This window comes from Myotis yumanensis, unplaced genomic scaffold, assembly GCF_028538775.1.
Source record: "Myotis yumanensis isolate MYYU_CA2020_CCGP unplaced genomic scaffold, mMyoYum1.0.hap1 SCAF_1, whole genome shotgun sequence".
Taxonomy (NCBI): domain Eukaryota; kingdom Metazoa; phylum Chordata; class Mammalia; order Chiroptera; family Vespertilionidae; genus Myotis; species Myotis yumanensis.
Genome location: NW_027223752.1, coordinates 48,609,936 through 48,622,143, shown reverse-complemented (window position 1 = coordinate 48,622,143; position 12,208 = coordinate 48,609,936). Strand labels below are relative to the sequence as shown.

Here is a 12,208-nt window from a genome sequence, read left to right as displayed (position 1 = left end):
AAACACTTTATGAATCTCCTCAGTAAAAAATTGCCTGGTTACCCAAGATTTGCTATTAGCCTTCCACATCACATTCAACTTGTTTTTCATGCGATTATTTTTCTTGAAAACTTGTGAGTTTTCAGAATGGTAGACGAGTAGAGACTTCAGTTTAGAGTCCTCACTCACATTCCCACACAACAACAATGTGAGCCTGTTCCTCAGTGGCAATGATTTCCTCTGTGTGATGTAGGTCCTCTTTGGCATTTTCTTCCAGAAGAGGCCTGTCTCATCACAACCGAACCTGTGCTGGGGAACCGATCTGTTGGCCTCTGTGTGTTCTTGAAATCCTGTCATAACATTATCAGCAGCTACTTTGTTGGAACTGACAGCCTCCCCGTGCCTCACTATACTATGAATGCCACTTTTCTTAAATGTATTAAACCACCCTTATCACTTTCAGCTCTTGTTCCAGGGGTGTCTTTTAGGAGGTCAGCATGCAGCATCTTCACTTTCTCACATATCATTGTCTCCCAAATGCTGTCACTGGCTAACTGCTTTTCATATCCAAGTCAACAATTGCCTGTGATGGTTGTTTCGTGAGCGCTTTCACACCCTTAGCAACATCAGCACTCTTGATGGCCTCTTTATGTTTCCAGATCAGACATGCAAACACCTCTATCATACTTTGCAATTATTTCTTTTTTAAGCTCTATTGCCGTCCTCACAACTCTCCTTTTCACTTTGCTGCTATCACTAACCTTCCTAGGACCCTGGGGACTTACTGTATGTATTCAATAATAATACATATTTAGTATACAGCATCAAAAGCAAAAAAAACCCCACAAATATATTTACAGCACAATTTCTTGACATGCTAGCAATGTGAGAGTTAGTGGAAAACTGACTCATGCTTACGCATTCTCTCCTTTGTTTGCCGCCTGAGAGACGCCAGTGATCATACGGGTACCAGCATGAAAGGGTTATCAGATGGAGAACCAGTTTTGTTAGACAACATTGACATTTTTCCACAAACAACTTGGTTTTGAGAACCGGATTTTTTCAGGATGGGAGATGTTTGAGAACTGAGGTTTGACTGTATTAATGTGCATCCCAGACATCCAGCATCGTATCTATTGTCTGAATTGAAAGTGAATCAACGCGTCGAATGTTTCAGAGAGGTCATGGACAGTGGATTAGATAAAGGCCGAAGGGTAGAAGGGAAGGTAAATGTGGGAAAATGTCAACAGTAACAAGCCACATTTCATTTGCTGGGCTTTGAGGAGTCTCCAGGAACTTCTCTGCTAGGTTTTGTGGCCTCCTCTAGTCTGCTGTATTGGGGGCTATTTCTCTGTTTCATTTGTTTTGCTTTGGTATTACATTCTGCTGGGAAATACCAAATCAGTAATGCTTTTTTTCTTATTAACATTTTACAGGATCTTTTTGGCAACAGCAATCTCTAAAGAGGAGGTGAAGAAGTCATGGTGGGACATAACAGTAAATGACAGGTGCTGCTGAGCTTGGAATCCTTTTTGACAAGGAGGCTTTTGTTTTCCCTGGACCACATAATGTGTTGTTTACTAAAGAAGACTTTGCACCTCTCTAATTTGTATGAGTTTACCTTTCTGAATTCTCAGAGGCTTATGCTGGGGAGATGCCTTCTTCCCTACCCTCATCCCCATGTTATCTAGTTTAACCACCACTACAGTGCTATCAGTAGATGGTGCTCTCATTTTACACAAAAGGACACTAACCTTCAAGGTTTAACTTGCCTAAAACTTACAGCTAGATTAGATAGTAATCAAGCGAGCCATTTCTCAAGACAGAAACAGAATGTTCCAGCCTGGATGCATAAACAGAAGGTGATAGGATTTAGAACTGAACTAGGGCTGTCTTCCAGAGCAAATTGGGAATTCGGTTTCTACCGGCCACACTAAGCCTCTGATAGTCTCTCCTCGCCCTTGGACTCTCAGGTTAAAAACCAGAAACTCAACTAGACATAGAGTAACAGACTGAATGTGGGTGTCAAATCCATGCTATAGAGTGAGAGTTCTGAACAACAGAATTAAAAAAAAAAAAATCCCTCTGACAAGATTTAGAAACAGCTATTTTAAAAGCACATTATTGTACCTACAATCATAAATGGCACTGAAATTCAAAGACATTTTCTGGTTAAACATTTGTTATTTATGGGAGTGTGAAACTTGTTTTTCCTGTTTTTAGGTTTCAAGAAATCAGGCCTAAACTCCATGTGAATGATATGCCAGATTATTTTTTACACTCATTCTGAATGTAAATGTAATGCTTCCCATCTAAGTTTTGGATAAAACATACTATTTATTCTTGGAACACCCCAATATGCAGCTGTACTGTGCACACAGTACAAACGGGCTTTCAGGACACATTCCTAAAAGAACAAGGTCATCTATTGAATGTACACACATGAGATTGTTTGTATTATATACACATAACTTGGACAGTGATTTATCAAAGCCATAATGAGCCAACACGAAGACCTGGAACTCAGCCGGTTAATGCCTGGACTCAGTAGGTTAACAAATGGGAATAAAAGTTAACCTTTAAAAATTTACACCAGGAGTGCTTAAAAGCACTGAGCCATTAGAAGTCTAACAGACTGCCAGTGGTACTTTATTAGCGCTAATAACATGAAGGAAATGTGCTAACTACTGAAACATTCAAGCCTCTAAGAACTGCATCTAGAGTAGCTTTTTCAAAAACCTTTATTTTGTTTTGCAAGGAAGCAATAGCAGTTTTCAACCATGTGAATATTAAAATGAACTTACTCTTCATCAAAATGTTACTGTATTATAGGTAAGTAATAAATGTTTCTAAAAATTAAGACCGACTATTTAGTGTTCATGACAATCTTTTCCATCAATTGAAAACAAAAAGATCTTGAAAGTTTAATATGATGTAGTTAAGCATGTGCCACTTTATACTGACTGCTGGAGAAGCAGATACAATTCAAGGCTCTGACTTTCATTCTTGTCTGTTGGTACACAGTTTAAAGGATTAGTTAAGCTAAGTTACTGTATCTCACACATAGTCTTACCACATGGTAAAAGATCATTGATCCTGAAGGCAACTGCTACAGAGCATTTTAGGGTCATCTTGCTCTTTTAAGAGTTAATATATCTAACCTCTGAAAATGGTTATGCAGATACATCAAGTCTCAGACTTCAAAAATAATGACCTGCTGCTGTACCCTACCTGCTACCTAACTGGTCTCAGTTTAACAGACATAAGAGCCAAAGAAGGAAGAACTGGCTAAGAATCCAAGGCAATGGAATGTTAAGCTTGAAGCTCCAACCAGAAAGCCCAGGCTCCCATGTTTAGAAATGAGGATTTTTTTCTGTCCCCACACTTTTCAAATGATTTTTAGATAGGAAGGGAAAGGGAGAGGAAGAAACATCGATGTGAGAGGGAAATATCAATTGGCTAACTCCTGCACATCCCCTCCCAGGAATTGAGCCCACAAACCCAGGCATGTGTCTTGACCAGGGAATTAAACCAACAATCTTTCAGTGTATGGGTCGATACTCAACCAACTCACACCGGTCAGGGCTCTGAATGCTCAAGGAACTTGCTTTAGAACCATAAAAATGAACACCAAAGGGTTTTCTTCCACCATAATTTCTTCTTTCTAAAATTGTTCACTTGTTCAAATAACAGCACTGTGCAAGTATTCTCCACCTCCTCCCACCATGAGAGAGGAGTGATGTTTATATGGGTACTATACTGTCAAAAAGATGCCCACATTTTGCACTGCATCACAGATAGAAATTAATTTGCATTATTCACATTTCCCAGTCCCCACATGTAAAATAATTCCACCCCAACTATAATCACAACATTCATAGAACACTTACTATGTGTATGGTACCTACATGCATTGCATGTATTAAACTGATTTAATCCCTAGGGCAGTGATGGCGAACCTATGACACGCGTGTCAGAGGTGACACGCGAACTCATTTTTTTGGTTGATTTTTTTTTGTTAAATGGCATTTAAATATATAAAATAAATATCAAAAATATAAATCTTTGTTTTACTATGGTTGCAAATATCAAAAAATTTCTATATGTGACACGGCACCAGAGTTAAGTTAGGGTTTTTCAAAATGCTGACACGCTGAGCTCAAAAGGTTCGCCATCACTGCTCTAGGGTAAACTATGAGATAGATACTATTATGATCGTCACTTTACATGTGAGGAAACTGAGGCACACAGAGTTTAAGTAACTTCCTCAAAGGTCACACAGCTATTATGGCAGAACTGGGATTCAAACCCAGATAATCAGTCCCAGAGCCTGCGCTCTGACAACACTGTTTGCAGAATGCACATAAACATCATCAAGAGGATTTGCTCTAATGTTTTTAAAGTCTACTATTTTTAAAACTATTTTGTTAATTATATATATATGGCTAATATGCTAAGTGTCTGACTGTTCGACTGTTCAACCGGTAGCTATGATGCCCACTGACCACAGGCAAGCAGATGCTCAACACACAGGTATGGAAACATGGAACAGACTGATGAATCTCAGAGGGAAAGGGGGAGGGAGGAGGGTGGGAAGAGATTAACCAAAGATCTTATATGCATACTAGAGGCCTGCTCAGCCTGGCCTATGCCCTCTCGCAATCTGGGACTCCTTGGGGGATGTTGGACTGCCGATTTCAGCTCGATCCCCGCAGGCCAGGCTGAGGGACTCCACTGGTGCATGAACCTGTGCACTGGCCTCTAGTGAATTACATAAAATGAATTACATAAATTGAATTATATAAAATGCATCTCACAATCAATGGACACACTAGATCTTCACAGAACTCTACCAACACATAAGACCTAAGACAATGTCTTAAATGATCTCAAATACTAACAGTTTTAACCTAACTGGTGAAAATGATTTGAGAATTTCCCACCCAAAATAAAAATGTGCCGAAACCGGTTTGGCTGAGTGGATAGAGCATCGGCCTGCGGACTGAAGGGTCCCGGGTTCGAATCCGGTCAAGGGCATGTACCTGGGTTGCGGGCACATCCCCAGTGGGGGATGTGCAGGAGGTGGCTCATCGATGTTTCTCTCTCATCGATGTTTCTAACTATCTCTCTCCCTTCCTCTCTGTAAAAAATCAATAAAATATATTTTTTTAAAAAATGTTGCTTTTCCATTACTTGATTTTCAGTAAAATTTTGTTGCCCATTTTTTCTCCTGTAGTTGTATTAGCCTGAAGGTCTCTATGGTATAAAAACTGGATAGTCTATGTTTACAATGCTTTTCTATCTATAAAAGGCTAAGTGACCGACTGTCCATCCATCTGTGCGGCCGGTACATATGACGTGCACTGGCAATTTAAAAATAAATGTTGACTCATGCATGTGTGATACATATAAAGCTCTCACTGGCACCAATAGCACGTGTGTGTTTCAATCTGTCATTGCCAATCGTGAATTTGGTTGTTTTTGTTGACATTCTGAAGCTGAAAGCAAGCGGTGGCATCGTAAAAATATATCTAAACATGTGAGTCTTTGTCCTAAAAATGAGCATGTTCATAAATTAAATGAAGAAATTTTGGATATACTCAATGGAGATTTTCACACCTATTAGAGTGATGATTCCATAGATTCAACGGATGATGCTGAAAAGGAAAATTTTTCCCATAGAATTTCTTAACAGTATTACTCCTTTGGGAATACTGTGTCATAAATGAAAATTGAAAGTGGGTGCAATCCTCATGCTACTGAGAAATCTTAATAGTAAATGGAGTCTTTGTAATGGTACTAGATTTATTATCAAAAGATTGTGACCTAACATAATCGAAGCTGAAATATTAACAGGATCTGAAGAAGGAGTGGTTGTTCTGATTCCAAGAATTGACTTGTCCCCGTCTGACACTGGCCTCCCATTTAAATTAATTCAAAGACAGTTTCCCGTGATGCCAGCATTTGTGATGACTATTAATAAGTCAGAAGGACAAACTCTAGACAGAGTAGGAAAATTCCTACCTGAACCTGTTTTCGGACATGGTCAGTTATACTAGTATGTTGCTTTCTCTTGAGTTTGAAGAGCGTGTGACGTTAAAGTTGTAAATACTTCATCACAAGGGAAATTAGCCAAGCACTGAGAAAGTGTTTTTAATATTAATGTGGCATACAGAGAGATATTAGAATATGTTTAATCAATTTATCAGTCATTGTTTTTATCAATGTTGTTTTTATATCATGTTTTTGTTTTTATTTCATGTCTTTGTTATATCATGTTGTTATTGTTTATTAATCAATTTATATATTATTTTCATATACATTTTACTAATTTTCTTTCATCTCTGACACTTCTATTATAGAGAAAGGGTGAATAGCGATATTAAAATATTTCTTCTAGGTCTGAGGAACAGCAGCTGTGTGTGAAGCCTCCCCCCACCAGCCAGAGGAGCCACCACAACTGTGAACAGCACCCACCAGAGGAGCTGCTACCAACTGAGGAGCAGCTGCTACCACAACCACCCAAGGAGCAACCGCAGCCCAAGGAGCCACTACCACCTAAGGAGCAGCAACTGAACGACTCAACATCTAGATATGGCAGTACCATCAAACATGGGTAGACAAAGAAACCCCCAAAGGAAAGAAAAGGGGGACTCGCCAGAAAAGCAGCTAAGTGAGACAGAGGCATGCAACATGACAGAAAAAGAATCCAGATTAAGGGTCCTAGAGTGCATAAACCGGATGGAGGAAAAAATCAACAACTTATGCAAGAAGCAAAAAGAAACAGATGAAAAAATCAATAAATTATGTAAGAACCAAGAAGAAATGAAGAGTGATATAGCTGCAATAAAAAAACACCATTGAAAGTTTCAACAGTAGAATAGGAGAAGCGGAGGACCGAATTAGTGAATTAGAAGACAGGGAAACAAAACACACCCAAACTGAACAGCAATTGGAGAAAAAAATTAGAAGACAGGAGGAGAGCCTAAGGGAGCTATGGGACAACATGAAATGAAACAACATACGAATAATAGGGGTGCCAGAACAACAGAAAGAGGAACAAGGGTTAGAAAACCTATTGGAAGAAATAATATCAGAAAACTTCCCAAAGGTGGGGAAGAAAAAAATCACACAAGCACAGAGTCCCAAACAAGGTGAACCCAAAAAGACCCACACCAAGACACATCATAATTAGCATGGCAAATGTTCAGGACAAAGAGAGAATCTTAAAGGCTGCAAGAGAGAGACGGAAAGTTACATTCAAGGGATCTCCCATTAGATTAGCAAATGATTTCTCAACAGAAACACATCAGGCCAGAAAAGAATAGACAGAAATTTACAAAGTGATTCAAAGCAAAGGACTGAATCCAAGAATACTCTTTAAATATATTTTATTGATTTTTTACAGAGAGGAAGAGAGAGGGATAGAGAGTCAGAAACATCAATGAGAGAGAAACATCGACCAGCTGCCTCCTGCACATCTCCCACTGGGGATGTGCCCGCAACCCAGGCACATGCCCTTGACCGGAATCGAACCCGGGACCTTTCAGTCCGCAGGCCGACGCTCTATCCACTGAGCCAAACCGGCCTCGGCATGAATCCAAGAATACTCTATCCAGCAAGGCTATCGTTCAAAATTGAAGGGGAAATAATAAGCTTCACAGACAAAAAAAGGCCAAGGGAGTTTATCACCACCAAGCCAGCAATGCAAGAAATACTAAAGGGACTGGTGTAAAAAGAAGAAATAAAAAGCTCAGAAAGAAAACAGCCACACAAAAAAAAGAAATGGCTACAAACAAGTACCTTTCAATAATAACTTTAAACGTAAACGGACTAAATGCTCCAACTAAAAGACATCAAGTGGCTGAATGGATAAAAAAACATGACCCATACATTTGCTGTCTACAAGAGACCCACCTCAGAAGAAGGGACTCACACAGACTAAAAGTGAAGGGATGGAAAAATATCTTTCAGCCCTGACTGGTTTGGCTCAGTGGATAGAGCGTCGGCCTGCGGACCGAAGGATCCCTGGTTCAATTCTGGTCAAGGGCATGTACCTTGGTTGTGGGCACATCCCCAGTGGGGGGTGTGCAGGAGGCAGCTGATCGATGTTTCTCGCTCATTGATGTTTCTAACTCTCTATCCCTCTCCCTTCCTCTCTGTAAAAAATTAATAAAAATATAAAAAAAGAAAAAAGAAAAATATCTTTCAGGCAAATGGAAATGAAAAAAAAGCTGGGGTAGCAATACTTATATCGGACAAAATAGACCTCAAAGTGAAGGCCATAACAATAGATAAGGAAGGCCCTAACCGGTTTGGCTCAGTGGATAGAGCATCGGCCTGCGGACTCAAGGGTCCCAGGTTCGATTCCGGTCAGGGGCATGTGCCTTGGTTGCGGGCACATCCCCAGTGGGGAGTGTGCAGGAGGCGGCTGATCGGTGTTTCTCTCTCATCGGTGTTTCTAACTCTCTATCCCTCTCCCTTCCTCTCTGTAAAAAATCAATAAAATATATTAAAAAAAAAAGAGATAAGGAAGACCACTTCATAATACTAAAGGGATCAATACAACAAGAAGATATAACCCTGATAAACATATATGCATCCAATGTAGGAGCACCCAAATACATAAAAAAAACTCCTGGAAGATATCAAAGGAGAGATCAACAACAATACAATCATAGTAGGGGACTTTATTACACCACTGACATCACTGGATAAATCCTCTAGACAAACAATCAGCAAAGAAAAAACAATCCTAAATGACTCACTAGATCAGATGGACTTAACTGACATCTTCAGAACACTTCACCCCAAAGCCACAGAATATACACTCTTCTCAAGGGCTCATGGGACATATTCAAAAATAGACCACATATTGGGTCACAAAGTCTCCCCAAATTCAAGAAGACTGAAATCATACCAAGCATCTTCTCAGACCACGATGGCATAATATTAGAAATAAACTACAATAAAAACAACCCAAAATACTCAAAAAAATATATTTCTTCTAATTAATTTCCTTTCAATGTGCACGAATCTGTGCACCAGGCCACTAGTTATCAATGAATCAAAAAAGTTCAAATTCTGATGTCCTTTGAAGAAAAACTGAAAGTCAAATAGCTGGCTGAAGCTCACAGGAACATCAGTCTTTGATGTAACAGCTACCTACAATTCTACTGAGGAAGATACACTGGTTTGAAAAACTAATTAAAATTAATTAGTAGTTTTGCCCTAGCTGGTTTGGCTCAGTGGATAGAGCATCAGCCTGTGGACTGAAGGGTCCTGAGTTCGATTCCAGTCAAGGGCACATGCCTGGGTTTTGGGCTCAATCCCCAGTGGGGGGTGGGCAGGAGGCAGCCAATCAATGATACTCTCTCATCATTGATGTTTCCATCTCTCTCTCCCTCTCCCTTCCTCTCTGAAATCAATAAAAATATATCCTATATAATAAAAGGGTAATATGCAAATAGACCAAACAGCAGAACCACCAAACAACCAAAGTGTAATCTTACCTAATAATAGACAAACATGTAAATTGACCATACCTTCACTACGCTAACCAGGCAATCAGGAGAGTATGCAAATTAACCCAACAAAGATGGTGGTTAATTTGCATACGTAGGCCACAAGGGGCGGAGCGAAGCCTGACGGCCCCGGGGCCAGAGCAGCGAAGCCTGACGCTCTGGGGCTGTCTTCTGCTGGAGCCCAGCCAGAGTGAAGGCCTGGGTCCTGGGTGCCAGAGGCAAACCGGTGCCAGCAGCCAAGGAAAGGGTAGGCCTATTGCACGAATCTCTTCGTGCAACAGCCCTGTAGTATGCTAATGATATGCTAAGGCTGCTCAACTGATCGCTATGACATGCACTGACCACCAGGGGGCAGTAAACTGTTCAACCAGTCACTGTGATGTGCAGTGACCATCAGGGGGAAGATGCACAGACCAGTAGGTTAGCTTGCTGCTGGGCACTGAGTGAGATGGGCCGGACACACCCTGGAGCCCTCCCCTGGTTCCTCCCCAACTTGATCGTGCACCAGTGGGGTCCCTCAGCCTGGCCTGCGCCCTCTCGCAATCCAGGACCCCTTGGGGGATGTCAGAGAGCCAGTTTCAGCCCGATCCCACAGGCCACTCCCCTTGGGAGGGTGCCAGACGCAGGGCTCATGGCTGGCAAGCGCTGCTGCAGCAGCACGACCCCCTCCCGATCGGGACTGATTGGGCGCAAGCCCGCAGCAGGCACATGCAGGCGGCATTGGACTGCGGGTTTCGGCCCGATCCCTGCAGGCCACCCAGAGGGACCCCACCTGTGCATGAATTCGTGCACTGGGCCTCTAGTTCAAAAATAAGATAAAATTAATTAGTAGTTTCAAGTACCTCAGATATAAAATCATGCATTATATAAAAGGTGAATTTAATTTTTAGAACTTGAATTTAGCCTCTTAAATATCTGTCTCTCAGAGAAGATTGCAGAGAAATGGCTTCTGAATTGCAATTTATGTAGCTTTATGAGACATTCAAAAATTCAAAAGGCATATCAGAATGCAATGGAAGGAAGATAAATCAAATACAATTTCATAAGAAAAAAATTATAGTTTCACTTATATGGTTGTTATGATCTGAATGATTGTGTCCTCCCCCAAATTCATATGTTGTAACTTATTCCCCCAATCGGATGGTATTTGGAGGTTGGGCTTTTGGGGGTGAGCAGGAAGCTCTCAAAATGGGATTAGTACTCTCTAACAGTGGCTGGTGTTGCTAAATGGTTAGAGCATCAGCCTGAGCACCAAAGGATTGAGGGTTTGATTCCTGGTCAAGGGCACATACCTGGGTTGCAGGAACATCAATGTGTCTCTCTCACATTGATGTTTCTCTCTCTCTGCCCCCCTCCCTTCCACTCTCTAAAAAAAATCAATGAAAAAAATATCCTTGGGTGAGAATTTACAAAAAAAAAAGAGGAGGGGGTTCTCAGGGAGATCACTTGCCCCTTCTGCTATGTGAGGTTACAGTGAGAACAGATGTTCATAGGAAACAGGCAACTTGATCTTGGACTTCCCAGCTTCCAGAATTGTAATAAATAAATTCCTGTTGTTAATAAGCCAGCCAATTTATGGTAATTTGTTATAGCAGCCCAAACAGACTAAGATAATCATGTTATAGTGTGAAAGGAACTCATAATAGATAGGTAGGATTATTCTTTAAAATCCAATTTGATTCATCTTTTAAATGCAAGTGTGATTCCATTTGAAAATATTCTATTTTAACAACTTCCTTTCTATAAATTATTTAAAGACAAAGTCAAGCATTGCCACCTAGAGGGAACCTTTAGAAAAACAACAGTCATGTTTTTATGACCCTTGTTTCTCAAATGAAACATCTGTAATCTGAGTTTAATATTGTATTTGGCATCATATATCAAGGAAATTTTCAAGGAAAAGGGTAAGAAAAATTTGAAAGATATGTGTAAAAAATCCCATTACCAATCATTCTGGATTATTACTTCCTGAAATAATTAACAACAACCTAAGCACTCCCAAATTCACCAAACATATGATCTGTGGACCCTTCTTTGGTTATGAACTATAGCAGGTTAAGACTCAAAGCTATGCAGTCTCGAAGATTCTTAGTTGTAACTGGTATAGAAAGGAGACCCAAATCATTGGTGACTATACCTGTTAATGATTTTCTTTTTCCAGCTATTGAATTCCCCTTTCCACTTTAGTATCACCTTTACTTTCTTGGCCAGATTCTCTAAATTTTGAGCTATTTAGTCAGTTTCTAAAGCTCAGCCCTGTTTATTTAAAAATCTATTTCATAGGAGATTCCACATCAGATTCAAAGCTCTTTTCCTCTCTATGCAGCATAGGTCCACTCTAATCACGAATAGTTTGTTTTTGTATTTCTCCTCCCTTGGCTCTCTTCTTTTTGGGAAGCAGATGCTAGGTTTCCTTATAGCAGTAGCCCTCAATGTAGCCTATACACTAAAACCATCTGGAGCCCTTTAACAAAAACACCATGCCTCTGATATAATTGGACTCAGATGGGGCCTGGACATGGCTTTTAATTTTTGAGGTGATCCCATGTGTAGATTAGTTTGAGAAGCTGTCTTATTATGGAGGCTCCCTAATTGGCTATAACCGTGTTCTGGTAAGTGCCCCAGGGATTTCATGGTGCACAGTGCAACCCCCACTAGTGTGAACGGCCAGAGGCTCACTCCTGAGCAGCTCCACCCAGCACTGG

The 12,208-nt window shown here is 40.5% G+C and overlaps 1 protein-coding gene across 3 annotated transcripts in view; it reads right to left on the bottom strand.

Annotated features, from left to right (window-relative positions):
- The window catches only part of VCPKMT (valosin containing protein lysine methyltransferase), a 44,281-nt gene that overhangs the window by 22,553 nt on the left and 9,520 nt on the right, over positions 1-12,208 (bottom strand). The window lies entirely within an intron of this gene.